Source organism: Haemorhous mexicanus, chromosome 10, assembly GCF_027477595.1.
Source record: "Haemorhous mexicanus isolate bHaeMex1 chromosome 10, bHaeMex1.pri, whole genome shotgun sequence".
Classification (NCBI taxonomy): domain Eukaryota; kingdom Metazoa; phylum Chordata; class Aves; order Passeriformes; family Fringillidae; genus Haemorhous; species Haemorhous mexicanus.
Window position 1 is genome coordinate 26,167,847 of NC_082350.1, and position 18,932 is coordinate 26,186,778.

General features: G+C 52.3%; 1 long non-coding RNA gene across 1 annotated transcript in view; it reads right to left on the bottom strand.

Annotated features, from left to right (window-relative positions):
* The window catches only part of LOC132331953 (uncharacterized), a 46,928-nt gene that overhangs the window by 1,119 nt on the left and 26,877 nt on the right, over positions 1-18,932 (bottom strand). Inside the window, exon 16 of the long non-coding RNA XR_009487711.1 lies at positions 17,061-17,169. This is a non-coding gene — a long non-coding RNA (uncharacterized LOC132331953). The remainder of the gene's footprint in view (positions 1-17,060; positions 17,170-18,932) is intronic.

Sequence of the window (18,932 nt, forward strand, 5' to 3'; positions counted from 1 at the left end):
AGCACTCCCAGATAAAGGAAACCATAAACTGATTTACCCAAAGGAACTCTACAGCTTCAGCTGCAATATGGAAATTCCCATATGCCAATTTTGTTAGATCCCTTTTGGTCAAAGGGACCAGTTGGGACAGCACAAGACCTCTGTCAGACAGGGGATGAGGTGCCAAATGGAGCACGAGGATGTTAAAACCCAGATCCATCCCACGCAGTGCTTACCCTTCATGCCTCACCCCAACACCAGCCCTGCACTGCCAACGCTCTCCAGAGCCCACACCAGCACCAGCACTGCTGGCTGGCTGTGCATCACCTGCTCCCCACCACCCACAGCTTTCTAAAGCAAACAAACATTTGGTTTAGTCTTTTTCCTCCTCATTTATTACATTCAATAAGGCTGGATGGAGCTTGGAGCACCTGGTCTAGTGGAGGGTGTCTCTGCCCATGGCATGTGGGTGGAATGAGCCAGCCCCCCAACTCAAACCACTCTGTAGTCATACAAGGATGAAATGTCACATTGCTGCTTTTCCTGCACACACTGTACCAAGAGCCATGCAGCGTGCCCTGCTTCCCACCCTCTGCATTCCCATCCAGTCCAGGCTACTGATGTTTCAGAAAAAATGAGTGCAAGGTTAAGCAGGCTAAAGCCAGGGTAAAAACTGCAATGGGAAGAGCAGCAGCCAGCGTGTCCCCCTGCTCAGAGCCAGCATTCCCTGCATCTCTGTGCTCCACGACACGGAGAATCAGAGCCAGGATTGCCTGGATGTGCTCAGCTGTGCAGAGATGGCATGGACTCAGTCAGGCACCAACCTGCCCCCTCAATAAGTCAGCCCAGCAAAAAAGAAGTGTTGCAACATCAGACTGAGATTTCAAACTGTGGTTTGGAAAGGAGAAACATGTGAGTTTATAACCTTACACCTTGTTTGTAACAGCAATCCTGGCTTGCAGCCTTACACCTGTTTGTAAAGCAGTCCCTCTTCACCCCTTCCACCCCACTGCATTTCCACCGGGTGCCCTCTCACAGCATTACAGGCCCTTGCTTGTCTGTCAGTCAGAGTCATTCAGGCTGGAGAATCCCTCCAGGACCATCGAGTCCAGCCCTGCCCTCAGCACTGCCCAGGCCACCACCACCGGTAGCCCATGTCCCCAAGTGCCACATCCACACGGCCTCTCCAGGGCTGGGGAGGCCACCAGAGCCACGTGCAGCCTGTGGACATCATTTCCCAATGTGCAACCTGAGCCTGCCCTGGGGGTCAGTGCCAGCCCTGCCTCGTGTGCAGGCACGTCACTGCTGTGGCCCTGGCTGGACCCAGGGGTGCTCCTGGCAGTGGTGGCACCCCCGGCTGCCAGGGTGGCACTGCTGCCTCACAGACCCCGTGTGACCCGTGGTGACAGCAGTGGTGTGGCACAGCCACGCTGGGAAGGGTCACATCTCCTCTGGGGTATGGAGTGACAGCTGCCCAAAGTGGCACCGAGGGCTGGCAGGGCCCTGGGTACCCCTGTCTGCCCTGGGTACCCCCTGGGTGCCGGGGCAGCACAGCCCCACTCCTGCTGGGGACAGCAGTGACAGCTGGGGACAGCCAGCCTGGGGACAGCCAGCCCCCAGTCCTGCTGGGGACAGGGGTGACAGCTGGGGACAGCAGTGACAGCTGGGGACAGCCAGCCCCGGTGGCCGAAGGCCCTGCAGGGCTGTGGCGGGGGGATGGACACAGGGGTGTTGAAAGGGTGTGGGGAAATGACAGCCCAGCCCCGGGACGGCGGCAGGACCTTCAGCAGGAGGGGCACAGGCTAAAGCTTTAGCCAGGAGGGAGGGAGGGAAGGAAAGGAAGGAAAGGAAGGAAAGGAAGGAAAGGAAGGAAAGGAAGGAAAGGAAGGAAAGGAAGGAAAGGAAGGAAAGGAAGGAAAGGAAGGAAAGGAAGGAAAGGAAGGAAAGGAAGGAAAGGAAGGAAAGGAAGGAAAGGAAGGAAAGGAAGGAAGGAGGGAGGGAAGGAGGGAGGGAAGGAGGGAGGGAAGGAGGGAGGGAAGGAGGAAAGGAGGGGAGGAAGGAGGGAGGGAAGGAGGGAGGGAAGGAGGGAGGGAAGGAGGGAGGGAAGGAGGGAAGGAAAGGAAGGAAAGGAAGGAAAGGAAGGAAAGGAAGGAAAGGAAGGAAAGGAAGGAAAGGAAGGAAAGGAGGGAAGGAGGGAAGGAGGGAAGGAAGGAGGGAGGGAAGGAGGGAGGGAAGGAGGGAGGAAGGAGGGAAGGAGGGAAGGAGGGAAGGAAGGAAGGAAAGGAAGGAAAGGAAGGAAAGGAAGGAAAGGAAGGAAAGGAAGGAAAGGAAGGAAAGGAAGGAAAGGAAGGAACGGAAGGAAAGGAAGGAAAGGAAGGAGCAGCCGCCGGGCGGCAGTGCAGCCCCGCAGACCGCCTGCCTTCCCGAGGGGCAGCAGCGCCGGCCCCCGCGGTCCCATCCCTGTGTGTGTACACCTTTCCAAAAGGGACACGCACAGCGCCGGAGCCACTGAATGCTGCCGCATTTCCCTTCAGACAATGAAGTTGGAACCTCGTAGTAAAAAGCAAAAATGACTTAGTCGTTCAGTGCCTCTGCTGGACGCCGCTGGCTGGTCAGTACAGCACAGAGCTGAAAACGCCCCCTGAGACCAGGGACAGCTTTTGGGTTGATCTAACACTGGTTGAAGGCAGTGCTAGATTTCATAGCGCTTCACTAAGCTCCAGTTTTTTCTGCTTTCTTTCTTCTCTATTGGTATCTGTAATTTCTAATGCTACTCAGAGGACTGAAAACTGGCCTGTTTCTGTGAAATGTAGGGATGGGATCCACAAGAAATTTTATGCAAGGGAATTTGGACGCTGCTTTTTCATCTGTTGCTAATTACCAAATTGCAAGTTGTATAAATGGAAACAAATGTCTTATTTGACAATATGTTCATACCCTGAACTGGAAAAAGCAATTCTCTGGAACTCTAGTGAGCAGAAGTATGGCACATGCAGTATTTCTGAACACAAGACAAAGCAGCAGCTCCAGAAACACTCTGTTCATGAAGGCCTTAAAGCAGCCAATAAAACACCTTCCAACTCTGTCTAAAAAGAACATTATTATCAGGATAACACAACAGGGGTTCTCAGATAAGTCAGTGTTTTGCTTTGATGCTTTCAGGCTGAAATCTTGCTTTTAAACATGCAACTTTTTACTGTTTGGCAGGAAGGCAGCAACACTTTTGCTTCTCACTCTTTCTGTTCCAAGGGAAGCAGCAGCTCAGAGCTGCTCCCTGGGAGGGCAGAGCACCCTGCTCTGACCCAGCACAGCAGCCCCTCAGTGAGCACACACAGAACCTACACACCCCCAGCCACCTCACTGATCTTCTCTTCTGCATTAAAGTTTGTGGTTCAAAGTAGTTTAAGGAACCCAAACCTGTTACAAGGATTTTGTCTAGCTCACACCTCCCACTGCCAGCTCCTCAAAGTCCATCTAGATCTAGTTCTCATACAGTTTCCCATTTTTACAAAAACAAGCACAATTCCTGAACTCTGGATCCAGCAGCAGCTCGCTGGAGTTAGATTTGCCATCCTGAGGGAACAGAGAAGGAACCTGAGGGACAATCAGCAGGAATCTTACCCACAGTTAAAGCAGGAAATTTTAAAAAATAGTTGATAAAATTGCAGCCCAAGGCAGTCATTGGGAAGGAGAATGGCCACCTGAAAGACCTTGAACAGGAAAGAGACCCTTTGGGAAATATTTGCAGCAAGAGGGGGCTTGGATTTGTTCACTCCAAGATGACTCTGGCTTTGTGAATGCACAGATGTGCACAAGCAGGAGCACATGTTGGAGGCTGAATTCTGAAATTAGCAACACTTTGGAGCTGCAGAGCCACCAGGTATGCCAAGGGTGAGGGACACGATCCAAACCAGAGGTTCACAGCTCCTCCAGCTGAGCTGCCATGGCACTGGGGGATTGAGCTGCTGCTAAAGCAGCAGAGCTCCAAAATGGAATTGCAATAGCAAATGAGAAAAAAGCACAGTGAAGCCCAGGATTTGGTTATTTTTGCTGTTCATCGTGCCCAATGAACACTTTGGGGTGTTTCTGAAGGGTGTCTATAAGATGATGCAGAGTTCCATCTGCTCTGGGGGGCAGCTCTCCCCCAGGGCAGCCCCTCTGTCCCTGAGGTCAGGGCAGGTTTGCTCCTGAGAGCACAGGCTGCAGACTGAGGGTGGGCAGCTCCTCCCTCACCCCGCTCCCAGGGGCCAGGAGGGCTGTCCAGCCTGGGACACCAGCCCTGGGATGGCATGGTGGGATGTGGGATGTGGGACTGCTCACACACAGCCTGGGCTGCCGGGGGTGCTGGGACAGCCCAGCTCCCCTCCTGCCCTGCTGGGCTGGCCCGTGCTCACACTCCACATTCTCTCACTGCCCCCACTCCTTCCTCCAAAATTAGGGAACAAGGAAAGCAAGGTTGGGGGGATTCCCCTGTGCTGGGAAGGCTCTGATATTGCTGCTGAGCAGATAAAGCCACAGTAACAGGACTAGCAGAAAGAACCCACTTACACTGGATCTAATATTTAATAAACCAAATGTGCAGCAGTACTGGGACTTCCTCTGACTAGGAGACACCCACATGGCTTGTGCTGGATGAGCTCAGTGTCCAGGGAAGTGTGGGCTCCTGGGACACAGCGTGCCCCCCAGGTGCATTTCATGTTTCCCCCCCATAGATCTCTCGTCTCCTGTTTGTTTCTCCCAAAGCTGCCCCAGCCCACCTCCCTGCAGGGCCCTGCCAAAGGCTCTCCCTTGCATAAGCAAGTCCTGCTGCACAAAACAAAGACCCAACTGCTGCCCAGACCTCATTTCCACAAAGCTCCTTCTTTCCTTTCGTAAGCAGAAAATCTTGACTTTCTTAATTTGTTCCTTTTGTGAATAGGAGAGGGAAAGGAAACAACCAGGAGTAATTCTACCAGCTGCTGGGAACACCAACACAAACGACCCCAGGGATGTTTCTTTATGCAAGAGGAGGTTTGGCCAAAGTGCCACAGATACTGGGCCTGTGTATTTGTGAGAGAAAGGTCAAGCTAAAACCCCTGTGCTCCCAGGTACCCATCCCCTGGCCCATCCCTGCAGCAGTGCCAGCAAGATGGATCTTAACTGCTCCCACTGGAAAAGTGGGGGCTCAGCAGGGTGGGTTGCACACTCAGAGGGGTCTAAAGTCCCCTCAGTGACCTTTGGGAGGTCCCAGTGCTCTGGAGGAGCACGGGGCCATGCCATGGTGCCAGCAGAAAGCCCATTCTGAGGCAGCCCCAGCCAGGGCATTGCCCTGCAAGTGCTCTGGGGCTGCTTCCCTGCCTCTGGGGCTGGCTCAGCAGCAGCTCTGTGCTGTGAAGCTGTTCCTGCTGCCCTGCAGTGAGAATTGCACTCAGAAGCACCAGAGCTGGAGCAGCAGCCACGTGTCCAGTGCATCTCACACGTGCAGGGCAGTCAGAACTGGAAACCTGCAGGTTTCATCTTGCTTCCACACAGATGAGAGTGAAAGGCTAGCTCTCAGTAACTGCATTTTTAAAGGCAGCCTCACACTCACATTCTGGTTTTCGTTCTCTCAGTGTGTAACAAAATCAGTCATTTGGCTAAATCAAACTCCCAGTATTCTCATTTGGAGACACATTTTCTCCCCCTGCTCCTGTTTCTCACACCCATCCTCAGCCAGACCCAGGCTTCCTGAACCAATGCTCTGCAGCCTCTGTGGCCAGGCTGGAGCTGAGGAGCACTGGGAATCCCAGGGAGAGCCAGGCCAGAGAGTTTGGGCTGAGCTGCAATGCCCAGAGAGCCCTGGCTGCTCCAACCAGCCAGCTGCCCCTGCCCAGCAGGGTGGGCATGCAGGAGCACCAGGGGACACAGGGGGTGCTGAACTGCTCCTCAGAGGAGCTGGACATCCGTGCTCACACCACACACCACCAGTGGGTGCTCTGAAATCACCCTGCAGAGCATTCGGGTCACCCTGACTGCTCAGAGCTGAGCCAGCAGAGATCCTCCTGCAGTAATCCCACTGTGCACGTCCAGGAAGGAGGAGTCAAGCCAGGACCACGTACAGTACCTCCCTCCCTCCTTCAATCCACTAAAGTTGTACAAAACCAGAAGAAAATATTGCAGAAAGTATTTGGTCGGTGTTAAAATTGAAACTGTTTAAAGCAAAGCAGAAAATCCATGACAGCAGCAGATGCACTGTGAGGGGGAAAAGCCCTCGGTGGGAGCAGAGTGCTGTCCATAAACTCTCTCCCTGCCAGGAGTGGGTGAACAACATCTGTGTCCAATGCAGGGCTTGTTCTCCACTCTCAGGGAGTTCCTAGAATGGACACACAAGAATTCTGGGAAGAGTTGCAATGCCAAGTACTTCTAATAAGCATCAAGGACATGAATTTGCAACAACTGATTGTCAGCATTTATTAACTGAAGGTTCATTACAGAGGCTTTTATTGAGCTTAAAGCACCTGCAGTGCCCAGTGGGTTGCAGGGCTGCTGCAGGGTCCTGCTCAGACCCCAGCAGAAGACTCAGGATTCTCAAGCTGCAGCTAATATTTCTGCCTGAGAGGAGGTTGTGGCCAGGTGGGGTCAGCAACAAGAGGCAGGACAAGGGGAATGGCCTCAAGCTGCACTGAGAGGCTCAGGCTGGACACCAGGGAGAGTTTCTCCACTGGATGGGTGGTGGAACACTGGCAGGGAGAGTTTCTCCACTGGATGGGTGGTGGAACACTGGCAGGGAGAGTTTCTCCACTGGATGGGTGGTGGAACACTGGCAGGGAGAGTTTCTCCACTGGATGGGTGGTGGAACACTGGCAGGGAGAGTTTCTCCACTGAAGGGGTGGTGGAACACTGGCAGGGAGAGTTTCTCCATGAAGGGGTGGTGGAAGACTGGCAGGGAGAGTTTCTCCACTGGATGGGTGGTGGAACACTGGCAGGGGCTGCCCAGGGAGGTGTCCAAGGAAAGGCTGGATGTGGCACTCGGTGCTTGGGGCTGGTGACAAGGTAGGCATTGGTCAAAGGCTGCACTTTATGATCTTGGAGTTCTTCTCCAGCCTCAGAGATTCTGTGGTTCTGAAGTGGATTTGCAGTGAAGCATCCAGGTCCCTGAGGCTCAGCACTGCTGCAGCTCAGGTTTCCCCTTTCTGCAGAGCAAGTCCCAGGGCTCCCACTGGGTGATTTGGAGTGAAAACCATCTACAATTATAACTCACTAAAACCTTTAAAAACCCATTTCTGTCTTTAATAATAATAGTGCAAGCTAAGCAAATAGCTCTCAAACCACTTCTCTAAATATTAAATCAGCTCCAAGGCCGTGTTTTGCCTGTGGGAAGGTGAAGCAGGGATGGAAGTTGGCTCATGGCTTTGCACAGTCCAAGGGACAGAGGCAAACCTGAGTGCTGGTGCCTGCAGGCTCCCGGGCAAGCCTCCCTTTGTGGCCCCACCACTCACAAAAGCCCTTTGGAAAGTGCATCCCATCATTTTCTCCTGTGCAAAACCATTAAAATGCTGCAAGAGAATCCACAGCCTTTGCCAATAACAGGGCTGAGGAAAACAACTAGAATATTAACAGGACTGAGATTTCTGCAGGTGTTTTACCAAGGACTGGCCAAAAGGGTTGACCAAAACTTCACAGAAACAGCCTCGGGATGTGAATGGTGTCAGACTGAACACCCACAGCCCCTGCTTTTCAGTCAATCCCAGCAACCAGCAACTGGTGCTTCTTGCCCCAGCCCATGACAGCCTGGTGGCCTTGGCACCCTCCTGGGGCACTTGACTGAGTGCAGTTATCCCCAGGCTGCTGCAGGTGCTGCTGGAGCTGCACGCCCACCCAGGCAGCAGGACACAAGGAGGGGAGAAAATTTTACAACAAAAAGGACATTTTTAAAATTGTAAAATGCATTACAGAAGATTTAGCTTCCACAGAACAGAAGAATCAGCTTCAGGAGGAAGCTGACTTCAAGCCACAAAGAGGCAAATATAAAATTATCAATGTCTGTATTCTGTATTTGAGTGGAAACTCTGAGTTCCTGAGAAATTTCATTCCTGCTGCAATCCTGCTCCAAGCAGGAACTTTCACTGTCAGCCCTGCTGTAATCCTGCCACAACCAGAAACTTTTATGGTTTTTCCATGGGCTGCATTCTTTCTGGCTAGAAACAAATTCTGGCTTCAGGTCCCAGAGCCAGTCCATGCCGAGGTGTTCCCAAGCTGACACTCCAGGAGCAGGCTGGCTGCTCAGCCTGGGGAAAAGTGGCAGAATTCCCCAGCCAGAGCAGCCTCCAGTGCCCAGGAGGGACCTGGCCCTGGCAGGGACCAGCCCAGCTGCAGCAGGGAGGGACGGGGTCCCAGCTGGTCCCACGGACCCCAAGAGCCAGCCCGGGGTGCCTGAGCCTTCCTCAGACCTCAGCAAGGCCAGCACTTCCCTTTGGCAGAGCTCAGGGGTCAGAAATGGCAGCTGGATCCCACCCAGCTGTCCAGGCCAAGGAAATCACTATCTCTGGGAACGAGCCCACCAGCCAGGCACGTTATCCAGGCTCTCTGGCTTCTCTTGGTCTTGAAATAGAATGATTTCAAAAACTACACCTGGAAATGTATCACAGCCTCCTAATGACACAGATGAGCAATTTAAACACAACCTTAAGGCTCCCTCCTTCCATCCACAGCAGCTCAGGAAGGAAAATCTTCCTGGATGTTCTGGGCTTTCCCTCCAGAGTGCAAGGAGAGGGCAGTGGGGTGTGGACAGAGCCCCAGGAGATGCCCATGCCAAGGGCACCTGATGCCCACTGGCACTCCCAGAATGCTGCATATGTGGCAGTGACCACAGGAAGGAACTGCAGCTAAAACACTCCTGGGAAACTACAGAGAAAAGCCAGGATAGCATTTGATACCCAAGGAAGCAGAGAGGAGGCTGCACCAGTGAGTCAAACTGCTCAGTGCAATGGCTTAACAACTGGGAAAGTTGTTACATCCAGCATTCCTTGACTCCCTGCTGACTGCTGCTTCCATGCAGTGTTTTGGTTTTAACACAAAATTACAGCTCATAATACTGGTGAATAAAATAGCCAAGAACAGTGTGTCCATCCAGAAGGACAGAGAAAATCTCCACATGCCCTGTCCAGCCAGGCCAGGAAGGAAAGGAAGGCAATAAATGGAGGTAAAGCCCTCCCTCCCTCCCTCCCTCTGGGCAGCCCCAGAGCTGCAGAGCACACCTCTGCAGGTGAGGCTTTGGGGCAAACCCCTCAGCCCTGTCCCCTGTCAGAGGCTGCTCTGGCAGCCACTCAGCCCCAGAACTTTGCACATCCAGGCAGGTCCCTGCACAGCCTGCTCTGGGGAAGGTGTTTATGCTCAGTTTTGTTTTCCCACCATGTGTCCCTCCTGCACTCCTGCTGCTGAAAGCACATTTCACTGAGCTGACTGCTCCTCTCACAGCCATGCAGATAAATTTTATTGTCTGCTTAATACATGGAATAAAATTGTAAAAACTGTCACACACACACACTGCTGTGCTGGCTGTGGCTTAACCCACAACAGTTGCTTATCTCAGAATCAGGATAAACAAATTACACTGGCTCAATACTGCCCTGCAGGGAGGGTTCTGGTCCCAGGTTTGTTCTGCACTGCTTATTACAGACATGTGCCCCTAATACCAGTACTTCCCATGCTTCAAAAAATCATTTGTCCACATGGCATAAGAGGGGTTTGTCTCTGAGCATTTCTGCCCACCTTAAATTTCAGTGCCATTACCACAACCAGGTTGGCATTTCAGGGACACCAGGCCAGGGGGGTTAAGCCCTTGTGCAGATCTGTGGGAACTCTACAAGAAACCTGCATCCTCCAGCCAGGAGCAGCCAGAGGGGCAGAGCTGAGACACAAGGGTCCCAGAGCCCTGCAGGGCTCCTCCAGCTGAGCAGGGCTGATGGCATTTGCTGGGTATGTTTAGTTTCATTTATCCCCTCAAATATAACCAGACACATTCAGCCTCTCGAGCCAGCAAGCACTCACATAAACATCTGAACTGGGGAAAAAATAATGGAGTGCTGGCAGAAAGGGAGCCAAATGTGTTTGTCAGAGGCACTTGGATTTGCAAACCCAGCCCTCTACAGCCAATTCAGCCTTTGGAAATCAGTGGGAGTTTACCCATGTCATCACTGGATCAGAATTTGGCCCCTCATCCCTGCTTACCACGACCCAGAGATGAAATCCAGCTCATCCACACCCAACCAGGTATTTTCTACACGTAGTCACGAGGGAAGACTTGCCAGCAGGAGCAGAGTGAGCCCTGTGGCACCCTTGGCTTGGTTTATACCTGAACCAGCATTACCAGGGAGGGGGAGCAGCCAGCAGGAGACCATGCCCAGGAGAGTGCCAGGTGGAGCAGAGGCTCAGCACAGGGAAAGTGTCAGAGCTTTCAACGACAAGGAAACCCAAGCTCCATGTTTGTACACAACTCCCCCAAGCATCTGCACTTCGAAGATTTGAGCTACGTGGCCTCTCTGCCAGATGTTTCTTATTCTTCTAAGAGCAGAGGTGGATGGAGGGAGCAGAGTGCAGCTCCTGGCTCAGAGCAGCCCTTTGGAGCCTGCCTGGGAGGGAGCCCGGGCACAGCCTGGACCTCCAGCATCCCCAGTGCTCCTCCCAGCTCCCCCAGAGGTGTTTTCCCCCCCTTGGAAAGCAGCACCAGGGGCCCAGGGGTGCTCCTGGTAAGGCACTGGTGGGATGTGCAAACATCCAGCCCCACGAGCACGGCATGGCAGGAGGGAGCCCTGTCAGCCCAGGGCTGTCTGAGCCAGCAGCACGAACCCCCCCAAGGGCTGGGGTCTGCAGCAGCTCCCCACCCCGTCCCTGCTCCCCCCCCCACCCCGTCCCTGCTCCCCCCCCACCCCGTCCCTGCTCCCCCCACCCCGTCCCTGGCTCTCCCCACCCCGTCCCTGATCCCCCCCCACCCCGTCCCTGCTCCCCCCACCCCGTCCCTGATCCCCCCCCACCCCGTCCCTGCTCCCCCCACCCCGTCCCTGGCTCTCCCCACCCCGTCCCTGGCTCTCCCCACCCCGTCCCTGCTCCCCCCATCTTGTCCCTGCTCCCCCCCCACCCCGTCCCTGCTCCCCCCACCCCGTCCCTGCTCCCAGTGGGAATCTCTCAGGCACTTGGTGCTGCTGTGGGACTGACACAAGGACTAAACTGGAGTAAAATGGGATTTTCACCCACACATCATGCCATCCCATGACCAGTGGGGCACAGAAGCTGCCAGTTTTGCCCCACACACGATGCTGATCTCAGGACTGTAACACCCTCTGGGGCAGTCATTTGGACCTCACATTGTCAGCAAATCCAGAACAGAGCCAAAGGCTTTCTGCTAAACACAAGGAGATAAAGCAAACCAGAGGCCAAGAGCATGTGAATTTACAGCTAAGTACTCCCAGGCAGCAACTCTGGTCTTGGCTAATTTCAACATCAGAAAATGTTTTTCCAGGAAGGACTCAGAAATGAGCTGAGTCTTTCAGGAAAGGAAAGAAGCCAAGCTGTCCTTTTTCATTCTTGTAGTGAAAAAGGAATTCTGAAAGTCCTGTTCTAGAAAAGGAAAGACTGAATTTTGTTCAAATGCTAGAAAACCAATAATTTTGCCCAGGTACAGCTTTGGGTTCTCCCCTCTGTGGGCACTGCCAGGGAAAGCCCTTCCTCAGCTGCCCTGGGACACAGCCCCTGCCTGAAGGAGAGGAAGGGTCAGGGTGGCTTTGAGGCTGCTGCCCCCAAACGCTGCCAGCCCTGCCCTGAGCTGCTCCCGGGAGTGCAAGGCACAGAGAGCAGAGGGGGAGTGGCAGGAAGCTGCTCCAGAGCCACCCTCTCACCTTCCCACAGGTAACCAGGGCCTGATTCTGTGCTATGAAACAAAGCAAAAATGTGCATCATGTGTGCAAACACAGATAAAAATCTTCTGCGATTAGGTCCAACATTTACTGCAAACAAATCCAGTGTTTAGAGTTGTTTTCCAAGGGCCTTGCACATAAACAAAGCTTTATTAGCATGCTGGCAGAGGTTTAAAAGCTGTTTAATTGCACAAGTGCCCGCTGGCTCGGGGCTGGCAGGGACAATCCAGCAGGACAAACCAGCTGGACTCTGACCCAGAGCAGCTCCTGGCCACGGGGCTGGGGCTCAGCCACAGCACCAGCCCAGGCTCCAGCACCTTGCAGGGCTGAGCTTCCTTGGGAAACCTTTTCTGCACACACACTGACAACTACCCTAGCCCCGAGACAGCTTTGAGGAGAGAGTCGTTTTCTCTTCAACTCAAAAAATGCTGGAAAACAGGAAATTGAGGCAAATAAGAACAACAAGAAATAAGAACAACATTGCTGAGGCTTGTGAACAAAGCTGCTGAACGTGTGGCTCAAGAACTGCTGAAAGAATTAAGGGCACATTCCTTTCAGCTTGATTCAACAATTTTCTTTATGTAAAAAATGCAGCATTCAGCTGACTGTTGTGGAAAATTTACCAGTTTTTAGCAGAGACATACTAGCTTTACACAGGAAGCTCTCAGCCTGCTGTAGAGCTTGCTGCAGTTTTACCCAAGACCAGCATTAAAGCCTTTCTCCATCCATATCCCATTGCAAGATTCAGCCATTCCAAACCAGAGTCACTGCCATGTCCTGATCAAAGCAGAGGATTTTTGTACAGCACTGATGTGTTGTACCCACAGCAGCAATGCCTTGTACCCACAGCCTCTCCAAAACCAGTGGTTTTTCCTAGTGCAGCAGCAGAAGTCAGTCATGCTTTTGGGCTTGACCTGTCTTCAATTAAAGACTCAGGAAGACAGTCAAAGTTCGAGGTTCCTAATGCAGCACATTCAATTTCCAGATGTAAGCCAAGGAATAAACAGAAAAGAACATTTATTTTAGTGGCTGTCGAGTTGCTTCCAAGCGCTCTCTACCCCACATCCCTCACAGGATAAATGAAACCAGACCACGCTGGGCTGAACACAAGGGATCCCAAATCCCAGAGCTGGCTGCTCCCGGAGGATCCCTGCTTGCCCAGGTGTCCCGGGGGACCCTGCAGCATCTCCTGCCCCTGGAATGCCAGGGGAGGAGCCCAGTGCCCCCCAGCCTGGCACCAGGGTCTGTCCCACACGCTGCCCTGTGCCCCCAGAGGATGGAGTTTGCACTGAGAGTTCTGCCACAGCAGCAGGGAGCAGAGAAACCAGAGCAGGGTGAAGAAACGGAGGCTTGCTGAACTTTGATATGTACAAAAGCACTGGATTTCCTGCCTTCCAGCACAGCAGCTGCATATTCCATAGGAGGCCTTCGTGGAAGAAAACAGGGCTCTGGAATGGTTTGCAGCTCTTGTCCCTGGAGAGTTTCTTACATTCAGTAATGGAAAGGACATTTGATCCAGCCGACAGCTCCGGCGCAAACCAACACGCAGAGAAGTCTGGAGCCCACTCCAAACCCAAAGGAGCACGAGAGCAGCCCCCCAGGGAAGCAGGCAGGAAATGCTCTGCCCCCCACCAGCCCTGCTTGCTTTGCTCTGCCCCTGGCAGAGAGCTTTTGTTTCCTCCAGCACTGCTGAGGGGTGCCCAGCCTCACCAGGGACGTGCCAGCAGGGCTGGGCAGTGCTGGGCGTGCTGGCACCTCTCCCAGAGAGCACCCACACCTGGAGCCAGGTGCCAGGGCAGGCCAGAGCTGACAGCCCAGGGCCAGGCACGGCCCTGCTCCACACCTGGCACTGCAATGGCACCAAAAGGCACTCCACAGGTAAATACATGCTCTTATAAATAGAGGTCTGTAAACTTCTCTGGTGTGTCAGATCGGACTCTGGTTTCCTGGAATTGGAGTGGAATTCACTTCCCTGATAAAAAGAAGTTTGTTTGAACCTCTGGGCTCAGGGGACCTGGATCTGTGCCACTACCAACACATCCATTGCTCAGAGCTACCACAAGATGAAGCTCAAAATGCTCTAGAGATCCCTTTAGTGATAAAATTAATTCAGAATTACCCCTTTCCTTGCAATCAGTGAGGCAGTAGCCCAGGCCCTCAGCCAGCACCCTTACTGGGTTTACTGGGAATGGCACAGGTGGTCCTTCCAGCCCAGCAGTGCTGCTCCTGCTCATCCCCCTCACGTTGCCCAGGTCACTCCTGCCCGAGGAGGGAGCCCTTCAAATCGTGGCACCTGTCACACTGAACTTCCTCACGGGCTCCAGCAGACTCCAGACATTTTCAGCACTACACTTAAAACACCCCTTTGAAACACCGAGTCCCATTGCTGTGTCACAGCTCAGAAACTTCTCTGCACAGGTATGGGGTCAAACACAGCCTGGAGAAAGGAACTGCACAACCTCACCCAGTGCTGGAGCAGAATTAGCCAGCACACACTTCAGAAACCTCATCTGCAGACGTTTGTGAAGTGGGTTTTTGACCAGATCTTGATTTTGCCTGTGGTGATCCACTTCAAACCACAACACAAATAAATTTATTAAGTCTAATAAGTGACACCACAGCTTCAGCGTGGTTTAAATGTTGAAGCACCCCACATCCACAGCTCAAAGCAGAGCAGACCATGAGCATTTAATTTGCCATAGGGCTCAGCCACTTCCAGAGCTTTGGAAAGCCAACAGCCACACAGCAGTCCCTGTGAGCCATTCAAGAAACCATAGGAAAATATTGTTAAGACTAAAGTAGCAGAAGACACAGTGGGAGATCACTGTCCAGCTATGACTTCATTGTTTCAATTAGGAGAATTACTATTTTTAAAGGATTTTAAATTAGATCTTCTCAATTACTTGAAAGTGATGGAGAACTACTGTGCTGAGCATACAAATGGAGAAAAAGATGAGTTTGAGCTCTCCACTTTTCACTTTTTGATCCGTATCACACATGCCTTCTCCTCCCAAACTACTCCTCACAGGCTATTCCAGAGAAAAATTATTCCATCACTTAGAACCAAGGGTTTTAAAATGGCCCAGCAAGTGAGCATCCCCTCTGCCTTCATCAGCTTCAGTGCCAGCTCTCCACCAGCCCAGCACTGCTCATCTAGCACACCCAGCCCCAGAACCCACAGCTTTACTGTTTGCTGGCACAGCTGTAGCAGCAAAGGCTGCTGCTGCAAGTTCACCTTACCCAGGAGATGCAGTCCAATTCTGTGTGACCCATCACAGGGAGGTCAGCAAGTAAACTACATTCCCTAGGGAAAAACCACTCTTCCTCCCTGTGTTGCCAGCATGAGGACCCCAGGGCAGCACTGAGGCTTCCTTACCTGCAGGACAGGCAGCTTGGCTTCCCTTCTCCCCACAGTTCAGCCCAGAAGAACTCTCATTTTCTAGTCTTGGCCTTGACTTCTACAGACTCATGCAGTAATTCCAAAACTCACGAGGCTTCTCACACCCTGCTCTTGCTGGTTTTCAGCCTCAAACCAGGGACCCAGACACAGCAGAGAGCCCTCGGCCCAGCCAAACAGGGTCTGCCCCTGCTCCTGCCTTAAATAGTGCCAGGGCTTGTGCCTGGCAGGAGGCACCTGTGCCTCACCCTTCTGGCACCTGAAAGCAATGCAGCTCCCTGGCTGGTCAGAGCTGCTGGCAAACTGATGGGCAGGGGAAGGGCTGCAGCTGACACCTGGACTCTGCTTTGGGACTGTTTATTTAATTGTCACTGGGAAATAAAACATCATTCAGAAACACACTCTGACCCATAACTTGGGAATAAACAGCTGTGCCTCATCTCCCTTACCCCGAGGTGTCTGTTGGCTTCTTTGGGTGAGGGCAGGGGCTGGTTGGGTTTTTCTTGAGGTTTCTGTTTGTTCTTTTAACAATTTAAAAGCTGAATTAAAGTCCAGTGTGCAGGCCCATCTTCAGCAGATGACAAAAAGTTACTCCAGAACAAGCAAAACTTGTGCAGCAAAGATCAGCTTTTGGCTTGCTTTCAGTTGGCTGGGAGGTGCTCAGGCTCTTGTTAATGAACTGCAGAACATTTCTCTTTAATTACTGCATTAGACCTATAGGTTATGGGGGCTATGGATTTGTAGGCTTGCTGCCTCATCCTAGGGATGTAAATCCATGATGTATAGTGGCCATCAAGAAACAGGAACATGCCTGATTAATCACCCTCACTAAACAGCTGCAGAGAGCAAGACAGAGACCTCCAAAATCTGGTTCTGTGCTGGTTTTGCAATTAAAACTGTAAAAACCCACTCCAGCTAATGTTAAAGATGAGTGTTGAAAACATCCAGCCTGCACCTGCAGAAGTGCTTTAGCAGGAGCACCTGGGGTGGATTTGCAGGTGCCTGTCTCTGCCTGACAGGAGATTAAAGATCTCCTGGAGAGCACAGGAGCCCCTGGTGGAGCGTGTCACTGCAGATCAAACATGGAATTGCCCCAGCCGAGGTCCTGCTCCAGTAATGAGGAGAGCAGATCTTCCCGGGCACAGCGAGTGTTAAACGGGCTCTTCCTCTAACTGGAGGGACAGAGAGCCCCTCCCTTCCTGCCCACCTCCAACAACTGCCCGCGGAAAGAGAGAGGAGTCACAGCTTCCAGACAAAGAATTCAGACCTTTCTCAGCTCAAGAGGTGCTGGCCATGCTGGGGGAGAGGCAGCCAGCCGGGGCTCTTGCTGTGGCTGCCCACGCCGTGGATGATTTGCAGAGCCCCAGGTCATCTCTGCTGCATGGAGTTCAAAAGCAGCAGCCGCGGGGGTCCCTGGCCCCTGACAGCTGGCGTGGACATCAAGGACAGCCCATCCCACCTGGAGAGGGTGGATTGTCTCCAGCCCAGGAGGCTGAGGGAGCACAGGGGGGACAGAAGGAATCTGGAGCACAGGGCTGCTGGGGACAGGAGGGGACAGGAGGGGACAGGAAGGCAGCCAGTCCCCTTTACAGCATGCATTCCTCTGATGTGCTGCTTGGCTTCCTGGAGCTCAGCACCACCCTGCCCTCACAGACAGCCCCACTGTCCCAAAGCAAATTAGCACAAACCCTCCAGCAGCTCCCAGCACTGACCCTGCTTCCAGAGCCACTTGCTGCTTTGCTGGGAGCTTGTCCAGCTCATTACAGTGGAACTAGAATGTCTGACTGTGGCCCTGAGCCCCAGGAGAGCTGTACCTGAGTGTGTTCTTGTGAAATCCCCAGCATGGTGCTCGGGGGGCCATGTCATCCTTCCCAAGGCATCCAGCCACCCACCAGGCATTGCGAGGATTTGCCCAGCAAGAGGCTGTGAAGGAAAAGAACAACATGAAAACACTTTGCAGAGGACCTTTGAGGAGAATTGGCACAATGCAGAGAGAAGAGAGAGCATGAGGAGGGACAAACTGGGGCAGAGTGGGAATGCTGTGCTGCAGGAACAGAGGCACCTGCAGTGCTGGCCTGGGGAACAGCTGGGACAGTATCACAAGGGAACAGTGGGATGAGGGAGGGACCAGCCCATGTCTGCAATGGAAGAACAAATTTAAAACCAAACATCATCAAACAAAACCCAGATACATAATTCAGGTACCTAATTAAGATTAGAATTGCATAAAAAACCCGTTTGCCAACACTGATGCATGAAACACATCAGGGTGGTGCTCTCCAAAGCTGCCTCTTTACCTGGATTTCTACTGACCTGCCCACTGCACCTGCCCACTGCACCTGCCCGTGCCCCAGGAGCACACAAACCACACAGGTGAGCTGTGGAGCAGCTCTGCCTTCCCTCCTGGCTTGCACAAAGCCAGGTTATTCCACAGCTTTCTGTGGAATAACATTAGGAACAGAACTGCTGAAAAATGAGCTGAAATCGTGAGATTCCATTTTTGATAGGTACAATTTGCTATGCAGATCCAGTTCACAAACACCTCCTTCACTCAGCTTTCCCCTTCCCAGCACTCCTGAGCTCACACTCAGTCACACTTTCTTGCCAAAATATAGTTGCACTTAACAAAAAGCTCCCTTCATTCTCCCTTGTAATGAGTTCCAGCTAAACCAATGTCTCAAAGTCAGACACGGGCCAGGGTTGCCAGCAAAGCAGCGAGCTCAGCTGGGGTTTGTACAACCATTGTGCTCCCTGTAAGGCTGCCCTGGGAGATCCCAGACACATCATAATAAAATATTCCACATGTTCCTCAGCCACCTTCCGGAGGGAGAACTTTGTATCTCTTGTAATTTAATGCTCTGGCTCTCAGCAGTGAGAGCTGCAGCTTAATGACAACAGACAGCACATCCTGAGATGAAAACCCTGTTCTTAAAATATTGACAAGGTCTATGTACGTTTAAAACATTTGTTTTTATTTTATTGCAAGTTTTCTCAAATGTGATTTTGGAAAACATTCTCAGAAGTGACTTCAGTTCCTTGTCTACCATGTCTATAAATTATGGAGACTGGTACAAATAATTTAAAAATGTCATTTACCTCATGTTTAAACTCACAGAAGCACAGCACTGGAATGTTCCAGAAGCCTTGACCTCAGTCTTCCAGAAGAAAAAAAATTGATGAACCGAAAGAAAGCAATTGATGCTTTACTTTTCAGACAGTAATGAAGGTGGGGAAAAGGCACCTAACAGCAGCCTGCTCACCCTCTCCAGCACTCGGGGGAAGAGTTCAGTGTGAGCTGACAGCAGTTCCCTGTTCTTGGGCTGGCACCTAAAAACGCCACCTGAGGATTCAGTGCAGGGCTCAGTTGAGGCATTGCTCCTTCTTCTGAGACCAGAGAGCAGTGACACGAGTGGGTCAGTGTTTCTCGGGCCCAGCTCCCGTGCTGGGTCAGGGTGAGACCATCCAACCCCTGAATAACAAACACCAGCCAGCAAATGCCACCACTAAAGTTCTAGCTGGCTTACACAGAACACCCCATTCCTGCCAGCCCTCCTGAACTCCCACAGCTCACATTTGATTTTGAACTCTTCTGAACAGTTCCAGAACCTTTAGAAAGATATTTGGGGCTTTATCTTATGTTCAAAGTTTTGTATTGCCTTTACATCTCCAGTCGAACTCCTAGAAGG